We start from the raw sequence: 13,322 nt of genomic DNA, 5'->3' as shown, positions 1-13,322 counted from the left end.
ACCTTATCCCTGACTCTTCTGTGCATACAACCTCTCTCTAAGTTTGAGCACAGCGTGAAATCTGGTTGTAGGTTCTTATCATGCAGATGATGGATAAGATCACGTGGACTTGTGAAGAAGCATAGACAAGGCTGGCTTAAAACCTCCACCTTTCTAAATTGTGCCTCCAAATTATCTCCAAATTGGTTAGCAGCAGACTCAGGAAGCAGCCCTATAGACTACTTCACCCATCAGGAAGTTGAGACCTCTAGGCTGGGTTCATAAAGATGTAATCACTATCAATCACCGGGCACACGGAGATGTTTTGCACATCAGTTTCACGTTTTTCCTACAGAGAGTACTTAATTAAAGGGCAGCACTACTTTTGGTGTCATGTTGCAGGAATTTTACAGTGAAATCATAAATTATGAATGTTGGGTTAGTAAAAGGATGTCTAAAAACAGAACTGCTTTCTGTATTCTGACATTACAGCAGGCTGAGCCACGTTAGGCCAAAAAGCTTTTTCCTTCCATGATTTATTGCACGCTGCGGTGTGCTTGCCAAAACTAAGAGTACAGGATGGGCTGCAAGATACTGTATGCACAGGATCAAGTTCAGCTGGATGTCACAGAATGGCTTATTTGGGGATTCACATCAGTAGAGTAGCCAAGTTGTACACGAGATTAATTAAAACTTTTGGACAGAATCAGGAGATGGCAACCCATCTACTGCTGAGTGGCTCCAGGGGACATGGGAGCTGTGCACAGAGAGGTGGCCTTGGAGCACGAGGCTCCAGGAGGTTTCCTGGGACTGCCTGCAGATGAGCCTGGGGAGACCTTGCTTCCATTTAACCAGGGTTTTCTTAGAAACTTGTAGTAATAACCATCTGCATGCACCATTTGGGATCTCCATTTTGCAGAAAACTGATTAGTATCAAACAATGTCCAAGTCTGGCAAGGGCAGCAAGATCTGCAATTATGAGGACCGTGTCCAAGAAGCCTCGAGATTTCCTGTCCGTGAAGCAGGCCCTAGTCACAGCCTCAACAGGCCCAACGCTAAGCTCAACACATTTCCCTGCTGTATTATGCGGCCGTCCGGGAGACCAGGATGTTCTTTGGAAAGGCACTAATATTTTTACAAAGGGAGGGGAAAAATGTGATCTAACCAGTCATGGAAAAGAACAAAAGAATATATGGAGGCCATAAACAAGAAGCTCACTATTTTAAGAGATTTCATAAAACAAAAACACATATCACCAGCCCTGAGAGCAAGAGCAGCGAGCACTTTCCCTGAACAGCTAAATCATAAGCCAAAGGACATGAAGCATGACAGCTCTTTACAAAAATGGCATTTTCTAGGCAGGAAAGCCAGGCTGGGGAACACCTCAATGCCCAAGAAAATGGATCTGTTTCACTCGTGAGGCAACAGATGAACTCTGCAACTTGAAAAGGTTTTGTGAGACTGTGACTGTGAACATTTCGTCGGGGTGGTTCACCACTCGGCCTCCCCGAAGGTGGTAGCACGGCTCTGTGAACGGTTTTCAGTATATAGGAGGAGGGACACCGAATAATGCTCTACCATCTTGGTTTCTTAGCCTTTGGATGCAATGATGTGAGCAACGGCACTACTGGCCGTCTCGCGGGGCTCAAAAGCTCTAACCATATATGCTTAATGAAGAACAAGGCAACACAACTTGTCCTTGTAAGTAGCGACTAGTAGGTAAGGGCTTTCCGATTAGGTGTTCTTTAAATGACAAAAGTAATAGGAACGTATAGAATGTGACAGATTTGGAGATTTAATGATCGAATAAGATCTGGCCTCATTCCTGGTACCCACTGTAGTGTAGTTCTGCATTTTCTCCAACAATTCAGGTTGCAGAGATGATCAAAAGGCTGGCAAGAGGATGGCCTAGCAATGTAGCTGTTTATGAAGAGGCTGGCCACATTAAGGAACTTTGTAGAATTAATTCCTTGTTTATCTGAACCAACAGAAGGGAACATTTTGGTTGATAATTCGGAAAAACAAAACAAAACAAAAAACCAAGCAATCCAACTCTTGCATTTCCTTTTGCAAAGGTATAAGCCAGGGAGAAAACAGGACCTAGGAAATTTTTATGTGGGTCAAGTACATGCTCGTGGGTTGAGCGATTTCATCTCTTTGATGCCTATCTCCATTTATTGTGGCACTACTACACAAGGAGATCTGTGGGAAGGCAAACATATTAATGCTTGTGACTAATTAAAAAAAAAATCAGACAACTGTTAACGGTGTTTAAAAGGAAACAAGAGTCCCTGGGTCTGATGGGATGTGCAAAGCAAAGGGTTGGTTTGCTACTGGGATTGCAGTCCTCCCTACCAGCCCAACACACTCAGGAATGGGATGTCTATGGGTATCTAAATTGATTTTGTAAACACATTTCAAGGTTGACTGTAATTTGAAGGTTACGATACACATGGTCAAGTAGTAAATTCAAAGACTCCATCCAAACGGATTTTAAAAACTCCTGTGGAGCAGAGACTAGGATGCAAGGAACTTTTAAACAAGTCATTTTGTCCACAAATGAAATGCCACCAAATCTGCTAAAAACAACAAATCCCTCCTGATAAGAGAAATGGGAGGTGTGACTCAAGAGCCATTGCGGACCTCGTGGGTGTGTATGAAAGTTGAAGTTCCTTGTAAGTAACAACAGCCTTCCTTATAAACCTGTTTGGAAGGTGTTTCTCTGGTTGGGTCTCATTTAGGACTGTTTAGAGAAATTAAATGCGAGGAGAATGAAAGCTGGGTTTTGTGCATATCTGTATCTAGGGATTCTCTGTGTCTTCATTTGTCTCCACCAGATTGTGACCCTGCTGAGGGCAGAGACCAGGCTTCATTTATCTGCGTGTTCTCCAGGCCTAGCACGGTGCCTGGCACGTGATGGTGACTCTCAAGGACAGGAGAATGTGGAGTTAATAGGATGACACAGCCCTGTGCTGGTTGCCGAAGCAGTGGCAGTCCAGGGGTGGGCATGCTGGCAGGACTCAGCCGCTGCCATGACTTGGCATTTTTTATTAGTGACCCAGAGGAGCACACTGATGGCATACCTGCAGATCACAAGGATGATGGCGACAGTTACAACAACGCTGATTACTGCCCCCTTTCTTAGCACTTATTATATGCCAGACACTGTTCTAAGCACTGCACCCAGATCAACCCACTTAATTCTCAGGGCAACCCCACGATGTAGGTGCAACTCATGTCCCCATTCTGCAGATGAAGAAACCGAGGCACTGAGCAGTTAAGTAGCTCGCCAAAGGTCTCATAGCTAAAAAGTGGAAGGACTGGTTTTGGAACCCAGGCAGTCTGGTTGCAGGGTCTGTGCTGGTCTCACTATGAGGTAGTGATCAACTGGGGATGCAGGGGGCATCCTGTTAGACTTTAACCAGAAAGAGAGCAGGAAGGGCTCCTTATACCTGTGAGACAAGGGTTCTGGTGTCCTGTTTTGAGAGGACTAGCTCAGGTCTGGCATTGATCTGGAGGAGAATGCTAGGACATTCAAGGAACTGTTAGAATAACACAGTACGTGTGACTTAGAAAAAAACACGGGGTGTTAACGGGTGGTAATGTGCCCATTCAGCAGCCTCTGATTTTTAGGGCTCTCTTGGGGAAAAGTGGTTAGATGCATGCTGCAGCTCGTGAGCAGACTTAGGGCAACATCTTAAAGTTCCCGAGAACTGTATATTGATTCAACTTGAATAACAATTTATGTACAAATGGAGCTTTTGAAAACACAGGAGTGAGCAGCCTTACAAATTAGTGACATTTCTGTGACTGGATCTATTAAATCAAGGCTGGGTTTTCATCAATTAAGAAAATATATATGGAGCTGGCACATAAGTGTTGTTGTTGTTGTTGTTTTTTAATACAAAATCCTGCATACTCAGAGTTTTTTGAGAAATTAGCTGATCTGGCAACAATCAGCTGGAGCTGAGCAACAGCTGCCCCCTTTAGACAAGACATAGGTTTCAGGTTTGGTAAAGTCTCCACCATTCTCTGTTACTCCCTGACGTTGGGGCTCCACACCAGGTGCCATTTATCATGGTGCTTGTGCTACGGACTTTAATTGTAGAGACCCATTTCTCTATATGCACATCTCTATCAAGTTGGGGACTGCAAAAAATGACTTCAGAAGGTTCCTGGTCTCAAGAAACAAATGGAAGAAATCACATTTCTTATGTCCTGCTTACTTTGCTCACTTCTGTTGTCCATCTGGCCCCACGGGCATTTGAATTCTTGACCCCAGCCCTGAGATCTAACTTAGAGGTTACCAAACATGGGCCAGAGAGACTCTCGAGATAATAGATCTTAACACACACCAACCACTATCCTCAAACAGAAAAAGTTAACAGGTCTTATTTTTAAAATGCAGAGGAAATAGAATTCACAGTAGTTTTCCATCATCATGTATTGTCTAAGTGGATGAGATATAAAAGCACAGCTCTAATCACATGAGGGAGAACAAATATCGTCGTTTGTTTTAAATATTTTTAAATTTGGCAAGATTGGGGGAAGTTGTTCTAAGTGGTTAGAACTTCTATAGGTGGATATGCTACATACAGGTGAAGAGCATATACAAAGGAGAGTCTGTGAAATGGGTCATTTTTTAAAAAAGATTTTATTTATTCATTCACAAGAAACACAGAGAGAGAGGCAGAGACACAGGCAGAGGGAGAAGCAGGCTCCTTGCAGTGAGGCCGATGTGGGACTTGATCCCAGGACCCTGAGATCACACCCTGAGCTGAAGGCAGACACTCAACCCCTGAGCCCCCCAGGTGCTCCCAAAGTGGGTAATTCTAAGGCATATTTGAAGATGTGTGACAATACCTGGCAAATTTGTAAATAATCTGTACCTACACATAAGGTTCATCTTTACAGAGCTATAAAAAGAGCTAGAAGGAAAGGCACTTAGGTACGAATCAGGTCCCATTTAGAACTCACTCTACAGACAGCAGTCTCTACTGAAGGGAAGAGAGGTGCACAACAGAAGCATCAACCTGAATTAGGCAACGACAGGAATGACAAAAGGCCCCCAGCAGTGGTAGTCTGGGCGCTCCGAACTGCAGCTAGGAGACACAGACCAATATTGCAATCAGCCGACTTCTAAGACGACCTCAATGATCCCTGCCTCTCGGGATTCAGGTCCTCATGTAATCCCTTCTGCTTGAACATCGGCTGGATCTAGTGACTTGCTTCTAACAAAGGAAAATAGAAAAAGTGATGGGATGGCACTTCCGTGATTAGCTTATAAGAGACTGACTTCCATCTTGTTACCAGACACTTTCTCTGGCTTTTTGGCTTGTATACTTTGATGAAGCCAAATATCACCTGGGAGAGGCCCATGAGGCAGGGAACTGAAGATAGATGGCCTGTGGCCAGTAGAGAAGAATGTGGTCCGTAGTGAGACAGCTCCCGAGGAGCTGAATCCAGCTGACATCCACTGAGTGAGTTTGGAAGGACTTCTTTCCGCAGTCAAACCTTCAGGTGAGACCACACTCCCTAGGCCAATGCCTGGATGTAGCATGAGACACAGGGGAGAAGAGAACCCAGCTAAGCTATGCCCATGTTCCTGAATGACACAGAAGTGAGGTGACAAATGTGTGTTATCTCATCTCATTTGGTTTGGGGGTAACTTGCTGTATAGTCCCCCCCCCCATTCTTCACATACATGGTATGGAAAGGCTTATTGGCTTTTTATTCCAGTTATACTTTAGCTCCGAATCCATAGCAGGAGTTACTCAATGAGGTCATCAGTGAGTAACAACTCTTCATCAAGGCTGATCAGTCATAAAGCTCTCTGTCCTTCTACACTAACGGAACTTCCTGGCTTCTCACTTGGTCCATACACCAACACCTCTGCCTGCTGCGTATCTAGGACACTGAGGTTACCCAGGGATACAGAAAAGTCATATATAGAATGAAACATTCTGCATGTTTTCTCCAGTCCTGTGGTTCTGGTGTTGCTTGGTTATCGGGCTTCTGAGTCTGCAAATATGAGGGAGATGGAGACACACTGACAGGCTGGTTATAGGCAGAAGAGGTGCTAGGCAAGGTGAGTGACTGGTGACAACTCGGGAAGAGGCATTTTCTTTGAAGATTTTTATTTAGGGGCGCCTGGGTGGCTCAGTGGTTGAGCGTCTGCTTGGCTCAGGGTGTGATCCCGGGGTCCTGGGTTCGAGTCCCATTGGGCTCCCTACATGGATCCTGCTTCTCCCTCTGCCTAGGGTCTGTCTCTCTCTGTGTGTCTCTCATGAATAAATAAAAACTTTAAAAAAGATTTTTATTCAACAGAAAGGGAGCGCTAGCAGAGGAAGGGGCAGAAGCAGACCCCCCGCAGAGCAGAGCCCCCCCCCCCCCCCGCTCCCAATGTGGGATGGAAAACCTCCAACTATGGCAACCTAAGGCCATCTGGTGTTGGGGAACTAGGCTTCATCAATCACAGGCATTGGGGACAGTCCAGAATCAGTAGATGCTGGTTATGGTAAAAGCAGCAGGGCAACCTGCAAGAGATTTTTTAAAAGATTGCCACCAAGAAAGTTTTACAAATGGTAACTCAGTAAGTTCTTAGCTATCCAAAAGAATTTAGCTGTCCTCAGATAGGTCTCCTAGGGTGTCGGGATATGGCTGTTGGACAGAAGTTATGAATCATGTCTTTCCTTGGAAGAGTTTCTGTGAGAGACTCAGAGGTAAGGACAGAAAACTCGGGCCCCTAAATTCAGGAAGGATTTGCTTATGTTTTAATGCTTTCTTAACTATATATAAAAAAATACACCGCCTTTCCTTGCCCCACCTCTACACTATTCTTCATAAAGCAGCCATTTCTTGGATGGTATTTTTACTTATGGAGAAAAGGGAGAAAGGTTAAGAGTCTGTTGTTAGACTTTTCCTTTAGGCATCCTCAGAGAGTGCTGAAATGAAAGGTAGATGAAGGAAGCCACAGGTTTCTGATCACACTGTTAAATACCATTTTGCTAAATGAGCCCTCGTAACTAACTCCCTGGTTGGTTTCCTGAGATTTCAGAGAGCTCTTGACCAAGCATTATGTTATATAAGGGTTTTGTCTAAAAACACATATAAGGAGCTGGTTGGCCCAGTTGGTAGAGCATATGACTCTTGACCTCAGGGTTGTGAGTTGAAGCCCTATGCTGGACGTTGAGATTACTTAAAAATAAAATCTGACAAAAAAAAATACATAGGATAGGATTCCAATAACTGTCCTCAAGAGGTAACATTTATCACACTTAATACACAACAGGCAGTGTCGCAGCCCTTTTACATAGAGGTTTGATGTTCACAAGCAACCTATGATTGTCCCCATTTCACAGAAGAAAAAAAAAAAAAGACACCAAAAGGGAGGCTTTGAACTCCAGGGGCTGGGTCTATGGCTTGTACTTGCAACCACTCTACTAGACTGTCTCTTACTATGCCTTGTATTTATACAGCAGTTTATAACAGTCATTCAACTTTGAAAAATATTTACAACACCTTGAAGAGAGCTGAGCAGGGGCCTGGAATGCGGGCGACTCATCAAAAGCCCAGTATAGGAGTTGAGATCCATCTGTCTACAAGGAATAATTCTTCAAGTAGAAAGTCAATCATTTCACACTAAAAAGTTTATCTAGCTACTCATTTCGATTTAAGTGTCACCATGTTTAGGAAGTATATGAAAAAGCAACTTATAATTCAGGTAAAAGAAATTAAAATGATTACATTTGAGGGAACATATTTAAAGCATCTGACAATCAGTAAAGTAAACTAGGGAATGAGAATTACTGAATCACTGCGTACAGTGCAGAGAAGAGAATGGTTTCCTCGCTGTGAGGGGATTGAGAAGTTATGGAGCAGAATCTAAACACGAGGAAAGAGGAGTAAATCCAGAACACTGCCTCAGCCTGTTCATATAAATGGAAATAAACAGCTGGAATAAGTTATGAGGAAGACTGAGGGAAGCAACCAGTCCAAGTGAGCCTATCAGGTAGAGATTGGTTTTCCCAGAAAAGAAGGTTCAGGCTTGTTAATTGGGGTTGATGCAGTGAACTCCAAAGGCCCATCCTTGCTCCGAAAATACCGCTAGTGTAGAGATGTAGCTTATGATTGTGGCACTAACTTGGCTTCTCTATTTTCAGCTCTATAAGAAAATCACCACCTATTAAATAAAAAAAATCAGTATGCTTGTTATCTCTTTTGCTAATATATAAGGGAAGGGTGGTGGGATTCATATACTATTACAAAATTTGCCTCTACTACATAGAATAAAGGACACTCATGAGTTTGACCTAATATTCCCCTTCTCAGAGCTGAATCTCCATGATTACATTAAAAAAAAAAAAGGATTGTAGATTGTAGCTGCACTACAGTTCTACAATATAAATCTGGATTGACACACCAATCATTTTTTCCCCCAAGGATTTTGTTTGAGAGCGAGCAGGAGAGTGCAAGCGCGCCCAGGCATGAGTGCAGGTAGGGCCAGAGGGAGAAGCAGACTCCCCTCTGATCCCCTCTGAGCAGGGAGCCCAAAGTGGGGCTCCATCCCAAAACCCTGGGATCATGACCTGAGCCAAAGGCAGATGCTTAACCGACTGAGTCACCCAGGTGCCCCACAATTTTCAACTGCGAGATAACAAGGGGACTTAGGGAGTGATTTGATGAGCTTTTCAAGTTTCTTGTTCAGGAGGGTCTTCAAACAAAAATAACTGTATTGATTCAAATCTTTGTTTCCAACCCTAGATCTTTTACTTCAATTCACAGGCAAATTAAAAACAAAACAAAACAAAACAACAACAAAAAACTCTTCTCTAAAAGAAAAATCCTAGCACAGAATATATATATTCTAAGTTTTTTCTCTTTCTCCTTTTGAGTTGCTGTGTGGGCTCTGGGCTCTTTTCTGAGGATGTGTGCAGACATGTGGCTGTTGGAAGCCAATTGTTTCGCCATCAAAAAGACTTGCATGTGGTTTTTATGAAGGGTGCATTCTTAAACACACAGTTCAGGATGGCAGAGAAATCTAAAACATCTTGTAATTGTTTTAAAATAAACTCTTCCACTATTTATTTAGTTTTAATCTGCATGTTGTAGATTGGTTATGCACTTGTTAATCACTGTTGTATGTATCTCAAGACAGAGTTGTAAATAACTTTTCAGTCCAAGTGAAATATGCTTGCACATGTTTATATGCAAAATGTGTGTATTTATGCCTATGTGTAAATATGTGTACAATAATAATAGATTAGTGATCATATAATATAGCATCATAAGGTTCTGGCACTATGGTCAATTTAATATACAAAGCAAATATTCTTTTTCTGCAGTTTCTAGAGATGAAATAAAAATATTAACTTGGTTGTTTCATTTACTCCCTTGCTTGGCAGGTCTGGGTTTGCAAAACGAAATGACTAAAGCAAGAGAACACTGCTTACGAATACTCCCTCGATTTGTAGATCTCAGTTATTAAAAATGCAATCTAGCTCTTCCTAACATCAACTCACTAGAATTTTGATAATAAGTTAAAATATAAATACTCATTCATGTCAGGCCTTTATGCCACATAGAAAATAAACAGAAAATACATTATTTTGAAGAAAAGTTAAAATGTATATAAATATACAACCACAACCACCTGAAATTCTCCTTGATGTTTATATAAGTTGGCATTTTCATGTCGACATTAAATTGCCTGGAAAAGTGCTTAATTTCCACTCTACTTTGTCCTGTGTTGGATATGCTTAGATGCCATACTTAGAGTCTGCAGCCTGTCATGAATCTCTTCTCACAGGAGGAAAACAGATGAGTGGGATAGAAACCAATGGCAAAAACTCTTTTGTCTCATCTGCTGTCTTTAATACCTGTTTCCTTGAAGAAATGCTAATTTCTGGGACTGGGTCAGCCCCTCTGCATTTCATTTATCAGAAATGGACACGCGCACACGCACACGCACACACACACAAATCTGCACATAAGCTTGTGCATGGCTTCACAGAATAGGACAAGCTCATGTGGTCAGGACCAGCTCTGTCCATGGCACCTGTGTTCCAGTTCTTCTGTGTATAAAATGGGTGCTGATGAAGAACTGGCAAATAGAAAATAAAAGGGATTCAAAACACAACCTGGGGATAGTCAGGTACTGAGATAAGAATTATCCCCTAATCTTTATCCAAAATGTCTTCTGAAGGTAATAATTCTGAGCAGGGTTTAGCAGACATTTTCTGTGAGGACACAGTTATTGGGCACAAGGATCCTAGAAAATGTTTCTTTTGCATGTGAATATTTTAAAAATTTAAAGAGCATCAAACCCGTGTCCCCTGTAAGTTGCCTGTGATGAACAAGTCAGTGGACTTAATGGTTTTCCCTTAAAGGTGTTTGATCGATACTTTGCAACCAGAAACAAAACAAAACAAGCCCACAAAACTACACAAAGGCCGTGAATCCATCCTGCATAGAGACAAGTCACAAGAGACTTTTCCTCTTCTTAAATAGCTTATAACTCAAATTTTAATAAAATGTGAATAGATTTTGTTCCTACATTAAGTGTAAAACAGAAGTTATCAACTGAATACACAAAACACTCAAAGGTCCACAGCAAAAGAATAAGTACAACGACCTGGTATTCTTAAAGTCTTCCTAGACAAGGAGAGTTCTCAGCTAAGCTGCATTTATTCATATAATGGCCCTTCTAATTCTCTCCATTATAGATTTACCTTTTGAGGTGAGAGTGGGATTAGGGGCCAGAAACACACAAAGAAGTGGTGGGATCAGATGCATATTGAGATTATTTTGTTATGAAATGGGGGGATCACTTAAGTCTGATAGCCTTGGTTTCTGTTTAAAATGAGGACACATGGAGTGGACAGCACATCCTCAAATGGGAAGAATTAGAGAAATACCAAACACCTAAACTCTAAAAGTCACAAAGTACCCAAGCTCATGTTTACTTTGAAAACATTTAAGTACTATGAATAAGAGGACACTTCAGGGGGACCTTGGGTGCAAATTCTATCCATCTAGAATTTATACCCCAGCCTCCTTTTAAAAGTTGGGGTACTTTACAAAATTGGTTGTGTGAATTATTACATTTTCTCAGTTATTTCCCCAGGGAAACATTTCAAAGGCAAATCCATCATTTCAACTGATTTAGTGTTTGATGCCAGAGAACTTATAATTGATATGACAACCAAAATGGTTAGTGATCACCATACTGGTAAAGCCTGGGCTGACGACATAAATAGACGAACCAGTCAACATCCAACACAGACTACCACGGACTTGCTCTAATAAATTTCAAGCTTACTTCTCAACTTTACATTTCTAACTTTCTGAATACTACAATTTAGTAATGTGCTATAAAATATAAAAGGTTTTCTTATATAAATATTGCCTACTGCAAATAGGTTTTGTCACATAGTCTTAGTATTAGGTAGAGGGGGAATGGGGTCTCCTTTCCTTGGCTCAGTTCTTGAAAGATTACAAGGTAATCCAGAGTTCAGTCAGACGTTTATCTTAAGGCACAAAGAGATTTATGGGTTTTGGATATATAAAAGTCTGCTTAAAATAAAAAAAAATATTGGAATTTTCATCTTTGGCAAAGTCAAATAACTAAAGGATTAAGGCTGATACATGTTGCCCTATAAATCTATTGTTGACCAAACGTGACACAATGCTTCAGGTATGTCAAATTCCAACTTTCTCTAAATGGGTAGTTAAAATTTTCTCTCACAATAAATACTTCATGATAAGAAAAATCTTGTTGGCTACCAACACAGTCCTCAAAAGCAAACTTTCCAATTGTACAGATCTACAAAGGTAGGCCAATGCTGGAAAGGGAGGGGAAATTAGAAGTTGGAACCTTCTGGGTCATTAGCAAAAAAAAAAAAAAAAAAAAAAAAAAAGGCCGTGTAATGGAATACAGTTAAACAGTTCTTAGAAAAAAATAAAATATAACCTATATAACCTGGCCTTGCAGTTATCAAACACTTCCAGAATATATAAGGGCAGCTTGTATATTAGCAGCCCACAGGGGTTAGCCAGTAAGTACCAGCTGAGCAGATACAGGACCGCAGGGATGAATACCACTGTAGAGCTCCTGCCCCAGGAGATGCTGGGAGTGATAATGTGCATTTGGAAAAAGAAATCCTTTGCTGTAACCCTTAGCCATATTGGGAACGAGAGTTACTTTTAAAGGGGAGAAGATAAGGGGCACCTAGATGGCTCAGTGGTTGAGCATCTGCCTTTGGCTCAGGGAGTGATCCCAGGGTCCTGGGATTGAGTCCCACAACGGGCTCCCTATAGGAAGCCTGCTTCTCCCTCTGCCTGTGTCTCTGCCCCTCTCTCTGGGTCTCTCATGAATAAATAAAACCTTAAAAAAAAAAAGAGTTAAAAGATGAGCCTTAAAAGTATGCCCAAATTGCATATCCTGAAGAGCCAGTTGTAGAGGTTCTGCTGTTTGGAATCTAGGTTTTCCAGATTGTTACAGGGAGAGGATGCAGTGTCTTAAGATCTGGTGGGAAGCACCAGTCCCCCCGCTGGAAGGGATGCTACTGGTGTCTGTGGCCACGAAGTGAGCTGGGCAGGGATTGGTGGCGGGCAAGGAAAACTAAACATCCAGGAGCCAATTGCTGCACGCAGGTGGCTCTCGAGTCCTTTAAATACAATCAGTTTAGGTTAGGCTCTTGTTTACAGTAGCTTTTATCTATAAGATAAGGTTGTAAAAATGTCAAAGTGAAGTACTACCATTCCTGGCAGTATCTCAGCAGGTTCATCTGTTTTACTTCTTCCTACCTTTCCAAATACCTTAAGGTGTTTAAGATGAGTGAAAAGATATCAAACTATTAAAGTGAACTGTATTTGTGTATGACACAGGGATTTGCACCCGGTGAACCACTGCGGTGCCTGTGTTGTTCCCAAGCGCGGCAGGAGGAGCCTGCGGGTGCTCCTCACTGCTCTACTCTTCAACATATCAGCTCTACAGAATGATCTTTATATGCCCTTTTCAATAGTGTGCCTTTAAGAAAGAGGGGAGTCTGATGGCTGTAAGTCGGGGTAAGGCTTGGAAATAGAGAATTGGGCTCGGGGAAAGAATATAGCAAATGTTCTCATTTTATTGTTTAAACTGAACTTTGAAGGTCAATGGTATAGTTACAAAAATTTCAGTTTAAGCCCAGAAAGATCCAAGCTGTTGTTGTGTTTATAGGCATTTTTTAGTTAATGGATCCGTAAAATGAGGCTGAACTGGGAAAGTGGGTGATGGGGGTGGGGAGCTCCCCCTTAATGCTGGAGAGGGTGGCAGGCTCTCTGGGGTATGTTAGGGTTAGGAG

The 13,322-nt window shown here is 42.0% G+C and overlaps 1 protein-coding gene across 8 annotated transcripts in view; it reads right to left on the bottom strand.

Moving 5' to 3' along the window:
- The window catches only part of CDIN1 (CDAN1 interacting nuclease 1), a 228,629-nt gene that overhangs the window by 16,322 nt on the left and 198,985 nt on the right, over nucleotides 1-13,322 (bottom strand). The gene's annotated exons all lie outside the window — the stretch shown is intronic.

This window comes from Nyctereutes procyonoides, unplaced genomic scaffold (assembly GCF_905146905.1).
Source record: "Nyctereutes procyonoides isolate TBG_1078 unplaced genomic scaffold, NYPRO_anot_genome, whole genome shotgun sequence".
In the NCBI taxonomy this organism is placed as follows: Eukaryota; Metazoa; Chordata; class Mammalia; order Carnivora; family Canidae; genus Nyctereutes; species Nyctereutes procyonoides.
Note: the sequence above shows the minus strand (reverse complement) of the source record. Positions and strands in the feature narration are given on the sequence as shown.